This window comes from Lissotriton vulgaris, chromosome 4_1 (assembly GCF_964263255.1).
Source record: "Lissotriton vulgaris chromosome 4_1, aLisVul1.2, whole genome shotgun sequence".
Taxonomy (NCBI): domain Eukaryota; kingdom Metazoa; phylum Chordata; class Amphibia; order Caudata; family Salamandridae; genus Lissotriton; species Lissotriton vulgaris.
In genome coordinates, this window is record NC_141691.1 from 1,999,853,753 (window position 1) to 1,999,873,816 (window position 20,064).

Below are 20,064 nucleotides of genomic sequence, written 5' to 3' on the forward strand. Positions count from 1 at the left end.
TTTAGATACACAAAACCCTAAAGCAGGCATTATTATACTCCATAATTTCACAACATCTTGATTACATTTTTAAATACATGTAGCAATCACAAACTTTGATCATAAAGTGCAAGACAGTACAGTCCAACATGATAGAGACAATTAATTGTGGGTTTGTAATGCGCTAGAATCGACTCCCAAAGGAGTATCTCTGCGCAGTAGATTGCTGGGGAACCCGTGCTCGCTTTCCCTGTGAGATGATCCCTACTGGGTATCTCCAAGGTGAAACCAGGCATCCCCGGCGTATGTGGGGGGCCGTTGTGGAGATGAGGCAAGCTAATGCCCAGAGTTGCCGAGTGTGATCCCTAGTTAGAGTAGGCACCGAGATGAGAATTATCGAGTCCGCAGACCCTGGTCCACGACCCTGCCGCGTCGGGAATTGAACCCTGGTCCCGGGCCATCCTCTGCTCTCGGGTCTGCCACCTCTAACCAGTGAGCCACACCACTCCAATGTGCAAAATCCGCAAACTTAAGTGTAAAGTGCAAATGCAAAAATAGTGCAATCCAACCTGAAATAAAGTGCTTGAATAGAACAGTTTGCTTATTTAAATCAGTCTAACAATTTTTTTTTCATGCCTGCTTTTAAAAAATGTTTCCATGTATTTTTAATATTCAATCTGATTTTTAATTAAGCCCCCCTTTTATCGTCTCTAAATTCTCGAAGTATTTCCATTTTCTTTCAAAACTTCTGATTGCTCTCACTCTACAGGCATAAGCTTTTTCAAAGTTCCTGGACCTCCGCATTTTATTAAGCCATTTTAAATGGGATGGAGGTTCCTTAGATTTCCAATTTTGGAGTATTAGGGAACGAGCAACTGTACATGAGATGAACAAAAATGTTTCCTCGTTCTTATTGAGGGAACCTCTATCTTTGGATATACCAAAAAGGGCCAGTTCAGCTGAAGGTGTTAGTGTTTTCCCTATTGCCTCCTTGATGTCTGTGAATATAGCTTCCCAAAAGGATTTCAATTGAGGACAAGAAAAAAAGGTATGGAGCCAACCTCCCTGGCCGGCATCTAGGCATCTAAAACATTTATTCTCAGCCTCTGGGAACCTTTTTTCAAGTGCTTCCGGAGTCCAGTACGCTAGCCAGTGGGACAAGAAGGCCATCCTTTTAAAATTAGCGGCACGTAGCGATTTATATCCCAACATACTTATGGTTTCCCATTCCTTATGTGTTATATTACATTGGGTTTGGTTAAATATTTTCTCTAAATGGCTATCAACCGTATTTAGATGACCACCACAATGGAGCCTTTTGTACCAATTTTCCTATGCTGGTAATTTTAGCCTCATAAAGAAATGTAACCAACTCACCCACTATGGGAAGATGTTCACCAATAGTTTTTCTTAAAAAGTGGGAAATTTGTAGATATTCAAAAAGAGTTGGTTGCATGGGAGTAGTTGTTCTAGCCAGGACTTCTTGCCATGAAATTATTCTGTTTTGGACAAAGAAGTGTCTTAATTCCCGGAATCCCAACTTCTCCCAATTTAAAATTCGGCTACTGTTAATTTGGAGGCCCAGACAGGAGCACTCACTTAGGCTTAAAAACTGGGAAGCTGAAGAGCTCAGATTTTTCTTTAAAAAGGACTGTAGTCTGGATAGATGCTCTTTTATTGTCTTGTATCCTTTTGGGGAGTTTCGTGGTCTTTAAAAATACCTGAGTTTGGGAATCAGACTCTTGTAGCATTTTTACTAAGAAGAAGCTATCTCGTTTGTTTTTTAATCCTATCAGACCTGCCACCAAGTCCAGAAGGGCTGCCTCATAATATGTTTTTATGTGTGGAAGAGCAAATCCCCCCTGGTCAACTGGGAGTTGAATCACGGAGAGCTTTACTCTGGGGTTTTTACCCCCCCAAACAAAGCTTCTGATCATAGATTCGATGTCTTTAAAAAAAGTAGAATTCAGCTTAATAGGTACATTACTAAATAAAAAGATTAATAAGGGTAGAATCGACATCTTGATCAGTTATATCCTACCTATCAAGGATAGAGGAATTAAAAGCCATTGGGAGAGAAGATTCTTTATTTTATTCCTCATTCTCTCATAATTAAGGAGATAAAGCTGGTGATAATCACAGGTCACATAGATGCCTAAGTATCTAATTGGGTCTTGACTTATGGCCTGGACATGCAGACAAGATGGAAGGTGGCTAAGACTGGTATTTAATGCAAGGACCTCTGTTTTTTTTGTATTGATTTTGTAGCCTCCTATTTGTTCATATGCTTTAAATTCTTTTAGTATGCTTTCAATATTCTCCTTGTTTGGCTTTGCATAGAGGATAATATCATCAGCGAATAATTTAAGCTTCACCATCCCAGTAATCGGGGGGAGGATATCTGGATTGTTTCTAATTTTGATAACCATGGGTTCAATGAAGAAAGTAAAAAGGAGGGGGGATAAAGGGCAGCCCTGCCTGGTTCCACGATTAACTTGGATTGAGCCAGCTTTTTCTGAATTTATTATAATCTGTGCAGAGGCGCCTTGCTAGATGTTCTGGAGCATTTCAATGCCTGTTCGGGGAACCCGAATTTATTAAGAGAGTAGAACAGGGTTGCCCAATTAACTAGGTCAAACGCTTTTTCAGCTTTGACCATGAGGATACAGGCGGGGGTTGAATTTACATTAAAATAGTCTAAAGCCTGTATTAAAAATATCAGTGTTAGAAGCCATAATACAAACTGCTATAAATCCTGACTGATCACTATGTATGACTTCTTGTGCCGCATACATAAAACGTTGGGCCCAGATTTTCATAAGGATTTTATAGTCAGAAATTAAAAGACTTATTGGTCTGTAAGAGTTGATATCTTTTGGACTTTTGTCTTTTTTTACAAATGATATTATTATTGCTTCTTTAAAAGACGCGGGTACCATTCCTCCTGACTTGATGTAATTAAATAGATTCATGAGTTGAGTGGCTAGTTCTTTTATAAAGGTTTTATAGAATTCAATTGGGTACCCGTCATGCCCACAGGCTTTCGCCCCTGGTGTTGTCTTCATAGCTTCTACTATTTCTCCTGTATTAATTTCTAACCCTAATTGTAGAGCCCGATTAGAGGCGATCCTTGGGATATCTAGATTCATAAAATATTCCTGAATCTGGCCCTCCTCTACTTGGTATTCTGTGGAATAAATGTGATTAAAATGCTCCAGAAAAGCCCTTTGGATCGACTTTTTGTCCATTATCACTTGATTGTTTAATGGATTTCTGATTTTAACTATCGCAGCAGATTCTTGTTTTTTCCTCACAGAGCTAGATAGGAGTTTTCCAGCTAATTGGTTGTCCTCGTATATTCTTTGTTGGAAGGTTTTTGAGCTGTTGATTTCTTCCAGAACAAAGAAATCCCTTAATTCTGCTTTTGCCTTCTCCAAGTGATTCGGGCAAAGAATGAGCTGTAGAGCATATTCTATATCTACGGCTTTATGGAGCATCACTATCTTTTCTCTCCTCTTTTTGGCCTGGGAGGAAGTAAAAGAAAGTATCTGTCCACGTGCTGCCGCCTTGAATGCCTCCCAGACAGAGAATGGTTCTGCTGAATTATTATTAATAGTGAAGTATTCTGAGATCCATTCTCCGAAACCAGCCACCCAGTCGGGGTTCTGAAGCAGGGTCCGATCCAGCTGCCACCTTGACTGTTCCCTGCCCCCATCACCTAAATTAACTTCCAGTTCTATTTTCCTATGGTCAGAAAAGGGATTACAACTGATGGTTGAAGTTAAAATCTGAATTGATCTTGATATCAAGAAAAAATCAATTCTTGATGCCGTCTTAAACCGGTGAGAAAAACAAGTATAAGATGCCCCTTCTGGGTTTAAAAAACGCCATGGATCTATAAGCTGGTATTCTGAGACTCTGGGCACAAGGTATTATTATTCTGATGCAGACCATCATGTATTAAAGAGTATTTATGTGGCTGCCACAATGTTTGTACGGAGAGGACAATATGGGCTGAATGGGATTAAGGATGTTATAAATACAGTCAAAGAATGTCACAATGAGTGCTTTAATACTCAAGGGCAAAAGCAGTGCATGGTGAGAGCGCTATTAATAGTTACTTTCGGGTACAAATTATAGTTACTTGAGATAACTATAACTGGAGAATTTCAGTGGGTTTGTTAGTTTCAAATGGCATGTTTTACGTGACATTGTTACCGAACTATAAGATACCTTTTTTTCAGTGAATTTCTATGGTTTTCTTAATGCAAAGTTAGATATTCTTAGAATTCCTAATATTATGCCACTTTAGGGTTTGGTTTTTAAAAATTTAATTTCTAGGGTGCTTGCAACGTAAAATAAGATGTCTGTCATAATGCATGGTGGAGGTGGGGCTGAATGTAGGATATCGACTGGGCTTGTCTGTTATGCTGCTCCCATCCAAGCTTGCAGCCCCTGCCCTCCCTCCTTGCCCTCAATTGTTCCGGTACATATCCCTACCCTCATCCAGCCCTGTGTGGCCGTTGTTCTGATGCTGCTCTTCCCACTTGCCCTGCACAGTTAGCTTGCTACCCCTACCCACCTCTTACCTGCCCTCTGCTGTCCGAGTCCATACACCTGAACACTCCCTCCTGACCAGCATGGTCCGATGTGCTCCCAGACCCTCTAGTTAGATTGATATCCCTGCCCACTCCTCCTGTCCTCCATTGCCTCGGTCCATGCCCCTATCATTGCCCTCTTGCTTAACATCCATGCTTAGCTCGCTGCCCCTACCCTTCTTCCCCCTGCCCTCTGATGTTTCTGTGCATACCCCTGCTCCCTCCTTTTTTGCCCATCATGTTCCATGGATCTGCCACTGCCCCTTCTGTCTACTTTGAGGGTTCCCTTGAGCTGCCACTGCCCCTCCTGCCTGCCTAGCGTGGACAGATGGCTGCCGCCTGCCCCTGCCTCCTCCACCCAGCTTTCCATTGTCTGAGTTCCTTGCCCCATCCCCTCCCTTCTGTCCTCTACGGTCCATTTGCTTTCACTCCATTCTGCCCTCCATACTCTGTTGTGCTACAACTGCTCCTCCTGCATTCCCTGTGTGGTCTGTTGTGAAGCCACATCCCCTGTCCTAGCTTGTCTGTGTCCCTCCCTCTGCCATCCATGGTCTTTGTGCATGCCCCTCCCCCTCTCTCTCGCTCACCTTGGCCGTTGTACTGCCACAGGCCCTCCTGCTTGCTGTGCATGGTCTTTTGAGCTGCCATTGCCTCTCCAACCTGCCCTTTGTGGTCCACTTCCTGCCCCCTGATCCCCTCCCGCCATCCCTCTTTTGACTGTGTGTATGCCATTAACCACATGCATGCGATGCATTTTCCCGCTCTGTGCGGCAATTTGCGAAAAGCCGCGTAACGTGACGAGCTCAGCTCGTCATCAGCATACGAGCGCCGTAGCTGATGACGAGCTGAGCTCGTCATCAGCATCGAAGGGGTTAAAGTCTCTCTGTTGCCTTCCATGGCATGCGGTGCTTTCAGTGCCCATCCAACCTGCCCTGCATGGTCAGAATGCTGTGCCCCCTCTGCTCTCTTGCCCTTTGCACTCAGTTTTCTTCCCCTCCTTACAACAAAGGGCTCCAATGCGAAAAGGTGTATGAATGGATATGTGATTAAAGACAAGCAACTTTTTTGTCTAATTGGATGCTTATCATGAAAGGTGATGTCATGTAGATAGGCTTTGCTTTCATACTGTGTTATGTTAGCATGAGCTTATTAACCCCTTAAGTGCTTCGAACGTTCAACGGCCGACGGCACCACTACCTCAGGAGTGCTGCCGTCGGCCGTTGAACGTTCGAACCTCACCTGCGCAATGGAACGTCCAGCACTGGAGCTGGACGTTCCATAGCCGTTATGAGGTTAAAAGTTTAAACGCCATTTTACTTTTCTGCTGCCTCTGCACAAGACACATTTTGTTATTAAAGATTTTAGCCTAGTAGAATATTTCGCTTCATATGAGAATAATATGTTTGCTTATAATATCAGCCTTGCTTGGTAAGCTATGTCGAACAGTGAGTGCAGAGGACTTCAAGGTTATTTCAACACAGCGCTTGTTGTTCGGTTTGATCAGCGCACGATCTAGACATAATACATATGCAGCTGTGGCGAACTCTGGCTTTTGGCGCGTTTAATAATGCACTTCACAGAGCATGCACACACACTTGATGAATATTCGCATGCAGAGAGTTGGTGCAGAAGATGATGTGATCCCCTTCTGTAGATATAATATAATATACTAGCAAGGGAGGGTAAACTGAGGGTCTATTTAGACCTTTTCCCTTTAGCATTTTAACATGCTTTTACCCTTTATATTTTATGGAATAGTAACTATGCTGCTAACCTTGTTCCTTATATGTTTGCTTGTATTAGCTAAGATACTGCGCTTCAGAACACTGCATTAGAAATAAACATTTCAAACTTGCACGTGTCATCATTTACTCCTCGTTCTGGACTGATATGTTAGTATATCGAAAGAGTGATCATGTGTTCCATGTTACCTGAGGTGCTCTAAGTCCATGTTCTGGGTTGTCTAATCATTGGGGGTTTGTAAGAACCAATGAGACACTGATTGCTAGTCTGGTAGGGGATTTTGGATACTAAGGTGAGTTTTGGCACACCCTAATTCACTGAGGTTCCAAGTCTCTATGCACAGTTCTGCGTAGGAGCAGAATCCCTGTGACATGGCGCCCAATCGTTGGTGGTCTTATTACATGACACTTGAGTAGTGCTTCTGTCAGTCCTTAAACCCCTACACTATTGTTTCCGGAAGACAGTGGTGTCGGACTAACCTACCTATCATTAAATAGGTCTTTTCAAGCTTGAATCTTTCGAAACGGTTTCCTTGAATAACTACCCAGTTGTGCTACATAGTTTTTATTGTACCTTTTTCTTTCTGTGTCACTATGGCCGCGGTGGACATCCCGCGGCATAGTCGCATTGCGGTGCCCAATCACTTGCAGGCTTATAATGTCCCCGTGGATGGCATGGCTGTGATCATGGTTGTGAGTGCGGAGGTGGCTTACCCATACGAATTTTTTTATTCGTGGGTGACCTTCCCAGCTGTGAACGCAAATACTACTGTGTTCGACACGTACACTCACACTGCCGTGCTGCAGGAATATGTTCCGTATATCACACAGGAAATTCCAATTAATGCCTGGCAGCACCAAGTTTGAATTAATGGCGCCCTACCCCACTCTTTGTTAACTCCGAGGTTAGGTCCTTTGACCATTCCAGGCACAACTTGGCCTGTTTTGGCCAGATTTACACCGCATCCTCAACACGGAGCGTGTCCCCTTGCGGATTTGAGACGGCTACATGTAGTTACGTTTAGCGTGATAAGGTCGTTAGTACAGTACATTACCCACAATCTCCCGGGCGGGGCCCCAGGTGTTGCGGCGCTTCTAGCCGGACAGAGCAGAATGAAGCTTAGTCCTGTGATGGTAAATGCAGTGATGGGCAAGCGCCCTCAGAATAAAGATGATTTTCCTTTCTGGCTTGCCGAGAAGTTTGACCAGCTGGTAGCAGTATTTCCTAACACGACTCCTGGTGAAAAACACAGGATCCTAACAATTAGCGTGCCTAAAGACTTGATCCCAGAAGCTGATGACTGTGAATCTTGGGGTAAGATCTTTGCGGTAGTGTATACAAGGTGCTTCGGCACACCGTCAATGACTGTCCTTTCAACGGTCGTTAAGCGTGTTCAAGATGAGCACGGACCTGAGGCAACGGTAGAATTGGGCATGCGCCTATGCGGCAGTTTTGACGTAGTTTCCAATCTTGTACTTGCAAATGTCAATGGAGATGCAGTGAGCTTTCAGGTGTTTAATGCTTTGCAGGCTGTACCCGATGCCAATAAACCCCAACAGTTACCAAGAATTATTGTGGCAGCTCATAAGACCGTGGGCCGCAATAGTTTGGGTGCCAAGCCATTTTCCTCTAAAGAGAAAAAGCAACCCCAAGGGCAGAAGTCAGAGACTGACGAACAGCCCAAGGCTAAAAAGCAAAATTAGCCCAAAAAACAAAAACAGGGTAAACAACAACAGCAGAAACAGGAGTCTCATCCTGCATCTCCAGTGCCTGCGCCTACAGAACATATTTATGACTAGCGCAGTCGCGCGCCGATAAAATCACCTGATCGTTTTCAGGTTTCTGAACAACGCTCTCCTTGTTCTTTTCAGGACTCATCGGCCTCATCGACCGGTGGTGGAAGAGGCGGCAGAGGCCGGGGTGGCCAGCGGGGACGCGACCAGCCCCGCCGCAAGACAGTATAGGCAAGCAGGACGATTCAACACCGAAAAGACCCCAGTTTCAGAAAAAGAAAGTTGCCGCTTTAACAGCGAGATATGCCACAGATAGTGAGAACGCAGCTTCGGAATCAGACATGGGCTCTGACCTTGCTGGACAGCGCGGCGGAGATTACCATAGTGCGAGAGGCCCTGCGTCCGCTACTGAAGGTTACAGCGACTGACCAATATGTTGTTGTGGAGACAGCTGATACTAGAGTAGCTCCCCCTGATAGACTTTATAACATAGTCCTTTTAATTGAAGGTGACATACAACGTACCATAAAAGGGGTATTTTGGGAAAATCTTACAACTACCTATGACATTTTGTTAGCGGAGGCTGACTGGTCCCCACCTTTTGTCCTTGCGGCTCCGAGAGGCAAGGAGGTAGTCCTCCCTAGCTTCGCACACACAGTCTAGAAGGAGCATGCGCTGAATTTTACAGAAGAGTGGGCTAAGGCCCTCGCACCGGCTGTGTACCGTACACATTGTGGGTGGGATAAATTTTCCCCACACCACAAGATTCCTTTGCGGTCTATGCCACAGCCTCAACCACAATATCCCATCCGACGTGAAGCTAAGGTTTCCGTCGCGGAAATCCCTGAACAATTGGAATATCAAGGTGTCATTGAAACTTGTGTGTCACCGATGAATAAACCTCTTTTTACTGTGACCAAGCCAGACGGCTCGTCCCGTTTTGTATTGGATTACCGGCATTTAAACTCGCATTGCCGTACCTGTGCAGTACAGTATACTCGCGGCTCTGCTCTTTTGGATGGTCTTGTGCGAAAGCGGTTTAAAACCACACTTCACATTTCCAAAGTTTTTTTTGCCCACAATTTGGACGGACTGAGTTCCCAATGGACCAGTTTTACCTGTGGCGGCAAACAACACCAGTATAAATGTTTGCCTATTGGCTATAAAAATAGTCCAGGCGTGTTTGCTGCCCGTATTGTCTCTCTCTTGGTGAGAGTAGACATGGATGCGTGTTCGTATGTGGATGACATATATCTCACAGACGTCGAGCTTTGGGCGCATCTGTGTCGCGTTGACCGCATAATTTATAACTTTGCGGACTTTGGTTACAAATTAAATTTTGCTAAATCCCACATTGCAGAATACACAGTGTTGTTCCTGGGCTACGAGCTCAACAATGAAGGTCGAGGATTGGCTCCTCACTTCTTGGAGAAATGCGCACAGCTGCGCGCTCCTACAACTCTGAAAAAATTACAGTCCTTACTGGGATTTTTGAATTTCGGACGTACTTATATTCCTGAATATGCCCAGCGTATCAAGCCTTTGTATGCTTTGATACAACCTACTTTTACCAAATCTTGCTGGCTGCCAGCACATTCAGCTATTTTGAAATCTTTGCAGGCTGATCTTCTAGAATCGAAATTCTTACTGACTCGTGATAACCACACCAACCTGTTTATAAGAATAATCCCTGGGGAGGTGGGTTTCACGTACTTTACTTTTAACGAAGGAGATAAGCATGGGCGAATTTTGCGAATCTCGCGGTAACGAATTTTGCGGATTTGCGAACTCGCAATCCGCAAAATCCGCGAATTCTCGCGAATTTGCGGATTTTTTTTGTGTGTTCGCGCGGGTTTCTGCCAGTTCGCGAGGGTTTTGTACAATTTCGCAAAACGCGAACTTACCTGTCGGGTCGCAAGTTTCGCGAACTTGTTGTTTCTACGTGTCCAGCCTGTTTGGGACACTCTTCTTCATCACTGCCACTCTCTGTCACCACTGCCACTCTCTGACTACTCATGCCACCCTCTGGCCCACCCATGCCACCCTCTGTTTCATCACAGCACCCTCTGGTTGTCCAGTCAGTGTACATTATTGTGGCAAAGCAAGCACACCTTCCCTGCCTCAAGTGACCTGAATTAATTTGGGTCTGATTAATGTGTCACAGAATATTTTTTTAGCTGGCACCTGCTTCCTTAGTGCTTCTTGATTAGTGATCTTTTGCACTTGCTAAGTGCTTTCATTGTTGCAAAATTAGTTACAACACCTGCCCTGCCCCAACTGACAATAATGAATTAGGGGCTGATTAATGGATTTGAACTTCCAGCCTGGCTCCTGCTTGTCTCCCTTAGCTGTAATTCAGGACCGTTGTGGCATATGTGTAACTATTCTGAGGTTCAGAGCAGGGTCACATAATAGTTGCAACTGGCAACTGAACTCTGGAGGGGCCCCTCAGGAAGCACTACAGGAAATGGCTACTAATGATGAGCCTGAACTTTTGAACCTGGTAAGTAGTTTCAGTTTTGCTAAGATCGTATTTCTGCAATTTTGCGCTTATTCGTGGGGCGCGAAGTTGTACTGGGAAGCCGGGAAACTCACGCGAACAGTGCGAGCAAGCCATAAAATCCGCTGCTCGCGGATTTGCGGATTTTGCGGGAGATTCGCGAATCTCGCGGATTGCGAATTTACCGAAAATCCGCAAAATCCGCGAGCGAAACGGATTTTCCGCCCATGCTTAGAAGGAGACACAGTCCCTATTGCTTACAAGTCACACTTGTACATTTCGGCTGAAATGTGGTTTTCCTCTGTGGAAAAAGTTTTGACAGCAGTGCAAATGGTGATTCTCAAGGAACGTGCACTGTTGCAGGGAAAACGCATGTTGGTTGTTACCCCGTATCCTGCAATAAATGCAGTGACGAAAGCCAGTGTACCTAATTCTAAAGCTTTGCACCCACGGTGGATACAATGGGCAGCATCATTGACATCTCCGGATGTCACGTTTATTTTTGATGCCTCCTTACAGTCGCAGGAGTTTTGGCATATGAATTTGTTCATCCTGCACCTTTGGCATCATATACACTGATGGTTCAGTGCAAGTTGTGCATGGGTCTAAGCACGCATACGGTTCTGCTTGCGCCATTGTGGTAGGTGCCATGGTGAATGATGAGTTCAAGTCCAGAGTGATGCATACGCAGACTCTAGGGGACTGCACCGCACAATTTGCTGAGCTTCGTGCTCTAATGCTTGCATTGGAGTACACTGATCCTAGTGTGACAACTCTTATATTGTGAGTGATTCTTATTACTGTGTCCAGTCTTACAATGAAAACCTGTTCTTTTGGATTCAGAATGATTTTCATGATTCCAAGGGTAGCACAATAAAACATAAAATGATCTGGGTCCTAGTGGCTGAGCTTAAAGAGCAGTTGCCACTCATGTTTGTAATTCACACTCTCGGTCATCAGCGCGTAGGAGTCCATGCTGTTGGCAATTCGTTGGCTGAGGAGGCCGCGAAATCAGCAGTATCGACATATTTGGTTGCAGCAGTTACACGTTCAAAAAATAAGATCGATGATGATATCTTGGCAGCTGTTGCTGCAACTGAGAAGGGAAGTAAATATCCTAAAGGATTCCCTTTGAAATATTCATACCACGTAAGTCCTGATAAAGTTCCTTATGTGAAAATACCTGACGATGGTGAGAGGTTCATTCCCAACGCGGCCCGCAGGCCCACTCTGATTACAGCAGCCCATGAGGGTGTTGCGTCTGCACATGCGGGTGTTTCGGCTACTGTGGCTCAGTTACAACAACGTTTCTGGTGGCGGGGACTGTACAAACAGACGCGTGATTATGTCCTTCAATGTGACATTTGCCAGCAGATTAAGCCTTCAACTGCTGCTCCTCCGCCCCAGACACAGTTGTACATATCTAATAAACCGCTTGGGTGCATTTATTTAGATCACTGCGGTCCTTTTTCTTCTGATACTGCGTATAAGTATATCTTAGTAGCAGTTGATTCATGGACACGCTTTATGTGGGTGTGGCCACACCGCAGCGCTGTTTCACGTACTGTCATAAGAGACGTGCGTGTCTTTGTAGGGATTTTTGCCTGTGGTACCTTCCATTCGGATCAGGGTCCGGCTTTCGCCTCCAAGGCGTGTAAGGATGCCATGACTTCGTTGGGGGTCCAAGTCAAGTTTTCGTCTCCATACAGACCTGAGGGTAATAGTGTTGTGGAACGGATGAACCGAGATTTAAAGCAGTCTTTGGCGGCTCGAGTTATAGGCACTGGCAGGAACTGGCTAGCCCACCTCAATAGCGTGCAGCGTGCTCTTAATAATCTCCCTAGAAGGTCTCTGGGTGGGCGGACCCCATACGAAATGCTCTTTGGTATCAAGATGTTTGTCCTGGACCTTGAAGGTCTTGACTCAGTGGCTATTGCTGCCTCCTTTGACGTAGATGAACATTGCAATGTTTTACAGGATCTACAAAAGACAAGGGACAGTATTGCAAAGGAACATTTACCCTCCGCCTCGGATGATGCGTTGCAGATCCCGGTAGTTGGCTGGCTACCCCAAGTTGGAGAACTGGTTCGAGAGAAGATCGAAAACAAGAAACAATTTGGTCCCTCTTATCGAGCTCCGGTTCCAGTGCTTGGTGTGAAGGGCACAAGAACAGTCATTTTACCACCACTTCCAGGTCGTAAGGAGAACAGGTATATCTCCATTGGGATGTACGTTGTTACGAAGCGTGGTATTACCACGGGGAACATCCTTTACAACGCAACTTTTACCACGCAGTGCCTTTATAACGCGGTATTTACAACGCAAACCATTACAACGCATTGCGCTGGGGGGCGCTCTAGGATAGGGAATAAGTTTAATTTACTATCCAACACCTTCCCTAGTGTCCACGGGGATTGGTGTTGGAATAGTAAATTAAACTTTTCACTATCCAGCACCCCAAAGCGCTATGCGTTGTAAAGGTTTGCGATGTAAAAACCGTGTTGTAAAGGCATGCGTGGTAAAAGCATGCGTTGTAATGTCATACATCCATTACCACGCGTACCGTTACAATGCGTATTTTACAACGACTTGCGCTGTAGGGGTGCAGACTAAGGAATAGTTTAATTTACTATTCCAACACCAGCCTACGTACAGTAGGGAAGGTGTTGGAATAGTAAATCTACTATTCCTTGTCCTTTAGCGCCCTCCAGCGCAAGTCGTGGTTACGACTTGCGTTCTAAAATCCGCGTTGTAACGGTACTGCGGGGTAACATCCGCGTCGTAAAGGATGTTCCCCCTCCATTGACAATGTCAAGATATGCAGAGTGGCCGATTCTTCTTAGTATGACACCGGCGGTCTCATGTCCTTCGAGAAATTCTGTGTTGGCCCCGGCTTCTAATCCAGTGCCTGATGTTGCCCTTGAGATGCCTGCAATTGCAAGCCCTTTATTGAGTACACTGCCTGGTGTTCAACTTGATGAAACTGACTATGCTTACCCAACTGACTTACCGATGCCTGATTTGCAAACTCGCTTGGCTACAGAATCCAGATTTTCATTTAACACTGATTCCCACACATCAAAAAAGCCTTCAAAGATTTCTGTTTTAGCGAGACTGTTTAAAAAAAATGTTTAATTCCCCTTGGACATTCGTTTGGCTGGTGCTTTTTTCACTTTACCTTTTTTTGTCAATTGGTTTTGTGTTTTATTTTTTCAGTCTTGTCAATGGACACTATGTCGAGGAGAGAACATGCATTCGACATATCAATGGAACACTGGCTCCCCATTCCTCATCACACAGGATGAAGAGAGACTTGGCTTTTGTTAATATCACTGCTTGGCCTGTCTTAGATGGGATTGTATAGGATGCTGTTCGGTTTCAAATCCATGGGCCCACTGAGGTTATAAATGTCTCTAATGTGCTTAGAGTGTCTTGGGGGATGTAGTTAAACAAAATATACGTTCTGATGATTGGGATGTTCAGGCCGTAGAATCATTGTTTTCTGATTTGAAATATTATGCTGCCTTTGATGCTGAGGATTTGTATTTGGAGTCTGCTAATTATGGTGATTTATATTGTTACCAACATTTTGGCAATCACTACCTGCATAAAACTAATACCATGAGGAACACTGTTAATTATACACAATGGGAACATTGTCCAGCTCCTATACAAGGCAGTTCTGCTTCCTTTTTGAAAAGGTTCACTTACTTTACCGATTTTAATCAGTCTAATCCCAATGTATTTTATTTTAAAATTACTGAAAAGTCCACATCCAAAGTTAGATTTACCGATACTAAATTGTTGTATTCGAAGTCCTTTCTAGACCAGTTGGCTGTTGGAGGTTACGAGTTATGGAAGGATACCATTGACCTTAAATCAGTTTGGGGTTCTAAAAGCTGGCAAGTGCAAGGCACTGAGGCTTTGCACCGTGCAAGCCTCATCCCAAACCATATGTTGTTTTTTAATTCTACAGTTTCGCAGACAACATGCTTTGGATTGGCTACAACAAAAAAATTAAATGCTCCTTCTTTTCCTGATTTAGAAGAATATTCCAGTTGAAGTAATACCACTAACTTTTCGATAAGAGATTTAAAAACTCTGTTGTTAAATTCTTCCTTTAACATATCCAGTTTGGATCCCAAGGGCTGGTTGCTTTGGCACAGAAGTGCTGACTCTTGCCAGCATCGTTTTCTGGGTTTAGCTCATGGCTTTACACAGGTCAGGGTAGATCCCCGTTTTGAGAGTGGCCATTCAGTGACTACCTATTCTGTAGGCAAATTATGTCAGAATTGGCTCTGACATTCTACTTTGGCGTCAGTTAAACTGTATTTATCTAAGCTGACTGACGATGTTGATCTGAATGATTTTATAAAGGGCCCGGCTAACGGCAGATCTAATAGATGGATATATGCTGTTTATAACGAATTCTGGAAAACATCCCAGATTGAGGCGGCTCCCCGCCTTAGAGCTATAGATCAAGCTAATTTAGAAAAAATGCTAGCAGTTGTAGATAATGGCATAAACACGCTCTCTTCCCGCATTTACATGTTAGATAATATTGTGTCATTTGTTGTAGATATTGTGCAAGATGAAGTGTCTGTTTTGTACCATGGTCAAAATCAATTGCGTTCTATTATGCAGTTTGCATGGACCCTACAGACCCTTAAAGCTGGAAAAGTGGCATGGCATTACATGAATACATCATCATTTTTTGCCTAATTTAATTTGACTGACAAGCAGTGTTTACTGTCAATGGAGGATGCTTCTTTTTCTTTGTTACACATTGAGAGGTTGGGGCCTTTACCGTTTTCTGTGGCAGAGGCCAATGCTGCAACGTGGCTTATACACAGGTTAATAACTCTCCCGTTTCCACTGTTCCAGTTCCAGGGTTGTATGAAGTACTTTGCCATTGGTAGATACGAGCCTCTTGGTAGTGCTTATCTCCATGAAGCTTGGTCGCTTCCTTTTACATATAGATGCCTTAGGGAGGGAAAATAAGTTTATTTGAATGGTGAAGACTGCACTGAAACATCTGATCACTCATTAATGTGTAGACATTGGCTCCTGTAATCAGATTAATCCAAATTTAGCCTGTATTTTGAAAGGTACCCCCGTGCCTGCAATCGTTCCCACATTCACATTACTGGCAAATGGGAGTTATTTACTTTTAAACAATGAAGATTGCTGTGGGTTAATAAAAGGGATTGCTTATGTGGTTACTGTCAGTGAGCGTGTGGTTTGCTGTAAGAATGTAATGTATCCACCACCCCCGCATGGGAAACTTGTTGTTTCCATCTGGCCTAAGATTCCGACCTTGAAAGCAGAGTTCAATAAGATGAGTCGCATAAGAGCTCTATTGTCCCAAAAAGAAGTTGCCCTCACATCTGCTCGTGAAACATTCGTCCTTCACGTGGCTAACACCCGCACAGAGGTGCATGCCTTACTGAATACTGATTTGCCCTTGCATTTTGGTGAGTTAATTCACACTATCTTCAACGCATCCTCCACATCAGGGCTGGCTCACTTTTTTAAAGTTGTAAGCAGTGGCCTGGTTACTTCTTTTCAAACGATATTCGGTGTCTTTTCAGCTTTCTTCCATTCTATTTTTTTCCAGCCTGTTTGGTGGATTTCCCTTACTACTGGCTCCCTTACTACTGGCTCTTGCTGCTGGCGTACTATTGCTGTTTTGCTTGTTTAAAAATGGATGCACATCCTGTGTTACAAGATGAGCTGTCTCGGCTGGGGCCGCTTCGCGCCCGAATGCTTGAGTACTATGGAGCGCTGCCTCTTGCTACATTGAGTGCAGATTATGGATTATCGTTTCGATTTTCCTTCTTTACATGCGTACAGCCTGTTTTTCATTGCCTGAGTTGCGACTTCAAATGGGCCCTGGATTTGTGTCTCTGCAATACGGTGTCTACCGATGCAGATTATAATCAACTTATGAGCCCCTTAGTTGCTCATGAATTGCTTTGTTCTGATGGAGGGATTATGGCCTTTGCAGCGATGCATGGAATACTGGGTCGTTGGAATGTGTTCGCAGCGGTGCAAGATTTCTTGGCACGCAGCTTCATTGAAATCCCACCGAGTTGTCCTCTGATGGTGTTAGAGGCTCCGGTAATTGGAGAACATGTATGTTCTTTTCCTTTGTTAAATTGAATGGCCAAACTATTTTCTGATGAAAACAGTGACTTCCTGTTGGAGGCTGTTGCTCTATATTTTGCATATTCATTATTAGGATGAGATGTGTTTGCAATCTCATTTCCTTGACCAACTCCTTTCATTGGATAATGGGATTTGGTTTTTTTCCCACATTTTCTTTTGGGGGGACCCAACCTATTGACTTTATCAATGTCCGAAGGCTACATTTTTTTTCTCTCTCCCTTCTTTCTTTTCAGAATTATGGTTATTTGTATCTCTTTTATTGAGATACCAAATTGGAGACTTGTGTTTGGACTATCGATCTTGAACTCTGCATTCCTAAAATTGCCCCTTATATTGTCTTATCCGTGCTCGGATCAAAGGGAGGGTGTCATGTAGATAGGCTTTGCCTTCATACTGTGTTATGTTAGCATGAGCTTATTAAAAGTTTAAACGCCATTTTCCTTTTCTGCTGCCTCTGCACACAACACATTTTGTTATTAAAGCTTTTAGCCTAGTAGAATATTTCGAATCACACGAGAATAATACATAATACATATGCAGTTGTGGCCAACTCTGGCTTTTGGCGCATTTAATAATGCACTGCGCAGAGCATGCACACACACTTGATGAATATTCGCATGCAGAGAGTTGGTGCAGGAGATGATGTGATCCCTTTCCGCTAAGACCAGAGGTGTGGGCCCGCCCTTCTAAACCCAAAGAGACCTTCTGTAGATATAATATAATATACTAGCAAGGGAGGGTAAACTGAGGTTCTATTTAGACCTTTTCACTGTAGCATTTTAACATGCTTTCACCCTCTGTATTTTATGGAATAGTAACTATGCTGCTAACCTTGTTCCTTATAATATGCTTGCTTGTATTAGCTAAGATACTGCGTTTGAGAACGCTGCATTAGAAATAAACATTTCAAACTTGCATGTGTCATCATTCCCTCCTCGTTCTGGACTGATATGTTAGTATAACGAAAGAGTGATCATGTGTTCCACGTTAGCTGAGGTGCTCTAAGTCCATGTTCTGGGTTGTCTAATACTTGGGGGTTTGTAAGACACTGATTGCTAGTCTGGTAGGGGATTTTGGATATTAAGGTGAGTTTTGGCACACCCTAATTCACTGAAGTTCCAAGTCGCTATGCACAGTTCTGTGTAGGAGCAGAATCCCTGCGACAGTGATTACCCATTTTTCCATGTCTATTTCCATTTTTAATATGTATAATACAATGAATAATTAATGCACTGTGAGTCACAACTGAAACAAAGATTTTTGATGCAGGCCCATAAACTCTTGACAGCCATATTGCCAATAATTCATGCATTCCAGTTCCTCCTCCCTCCCCTTATCCTTCTTGTTATGCTGACTGTGCACCAAAACTCTGCGAAGCACCTTAAAATCCCTACTATGATGACATTCACTTACAAACCACTGATGCCTCTCTCCCCCAAGATACTGGGCGTCATGCCTTTACATTCCTGATGTCCACTCCACTAGTATATATCTTCATCCACAGTTTGTATTTCCTTGTTCTCGTGGCCCCTTCCATATCTTTCTTATAGCAAACAATTTTACTTTGGCAACCTAATTGTCAAAAACAAAAAGGCAAGATAAATTTTCTACCTTCCAATTTGCTTAACAAGGACCTAATTGTCCGAATAATGTATTCAAATTCAAGCCAGTATTTTTCAAACATGTTTATGTATGCTTTAAATATTCTTTTTATTTTTTTCATTTTGCTGTACAATGTTTGGTGCTTTTTCCCTCAAGCGCCCAATTCTTACCACTGCAAGCTCTACCTAGGCATTTTCTTTAGCTGAGCTCATTTCATTTAATAATCCTTCTCAAGGTGGGTGAATAGTGATTTCCCAAGGTTGATTCTCATGGTTGTATGTACAACAATATACAATGTTAACAAACAGAAAATAATGTATGCAATAAAACATATTTTGTATACTGTTTATTAACAAAATGGCAGTTAAAAAGAAAAATCACATGCATGTGTGTGAAAGGATCTATATATTTCCTTACTATTAAGTGCAGTGTACCATGCCATGCCATAATCCTTTTTGATGTTTTTTTGACATTTTAACAGTGGAATTACTGAGTTCAGCTGCAAAGGAACAAAGAAAACAAATATTTCGCTACTTGAAAACCCAAAGATCCAAAAACAAAGATCAAGATTGGATTTGTTCACTAAAAAAGGAGTACCGAAGCCTCTCCTACGGGCTCTAATGGAGGCAAGAGAACAAAAGAGTTGTCTGATGCTGCTCTGTTTAGCAGTGAAGTCATGCATTCACATTCTAATGAAATCCCCGAAACAGCATATTCTGCCATTGCAGTTGCTTCTCCTTCTGCTGATGATACAAGTGATATTTCTTCACATGCTGAGAGTACTGAGTGTTCATTTCACTGAGGATGAAGATTCATCTTCTTATGTTGGCATCTTAGACAGTTGTTCCCTGGCTGACCTTGCTAACTGTTCATCATACTGTGATGGCAATATAGCACAACCTTTTTGGGGCATGACACCTCAAATCAAAGAAACTAGTATTGGCGGCCAGTAATGTTAGGAGGTAGGAGGGAGGACGGGACACACATGCACACATACACATTCACTCACACCCATGCATTCACACATGCGAGCACACACAAATCCATTTACAAAACTCATTACTAAATATTCAAACATACACGCACGTACGCACCAAACATTCATTTTTTAAAAATCACACTTACATGCAGCTCTGCCTCGGAGGTTCCAGGAGGGTTGGGGCTGCTGCTTTCCCTTATTGGAAGACCTAAGGTCAGCCAATGAGGGAAGGCAGCAGTCCCAACCTAGCCACAGATTGGGATGGGGTCGATGAGACTGCTGACCCCACCCCACTCTGTGATAAAGTGTCACTGATTGACACTCGACCCTGGGTGATTCAGGGTTTAAAACTGAAGAACTCAGGTCCCAGGCAATGAGGCATGCTACCCCTCGTCACCAAAGGGGAGGGCCTCATGGACCTTTGCTGAGCTGAAGAGGTCACACCTACAGGAGCTGTGACATCCTCCGCCAAGCCAAATTCAGCTCAGGCAGCCAAGAACCTGTGCATTTAGCGAATTCTAGCTCCTGGCTGCATGACCTCAAAATGAAAAGTGTAATTCAGGCTGGCCTATGCTCAGCCTGACAAAGAAGTAGCCCCTCATCCCCTATGGACCGGCCACAGTTGGAAACTGGTCAGATACCAACATCAAAATCCCACCCAGCAAGTGAATTCTTGGCAGCCAACTTGTCACTGAATCATTATAGTGACCCAGAGCAACTAAAACTGCAAATGATCCCCTTAACTGCATGCCATAGGTTTAA

General features: G+C 43.6%; 1 long non-coding RNA gene across 1 annotated transcript in view; it reads left to right on the plus strand.

Annotated features, from left to right (window-relative positions):
- Positions 1-17,636, plus strand: part of LOC147724835 (uncharacterized) — a 36,865-nt gene extending 19,229 nt beyond the window's left edge. The window contains exon 2 of the long non-coding RNA XR_015309936.1: positions 13,770-17,636. This is a non-coding gene — a long non-coding RNA (uncharacterized LOC147724835). The remainder of the gene's footprint in view (positions 1-13,769) is intronic.
- Positions 17,637-20,064: the final 2,428 nt, after the last annotated feature.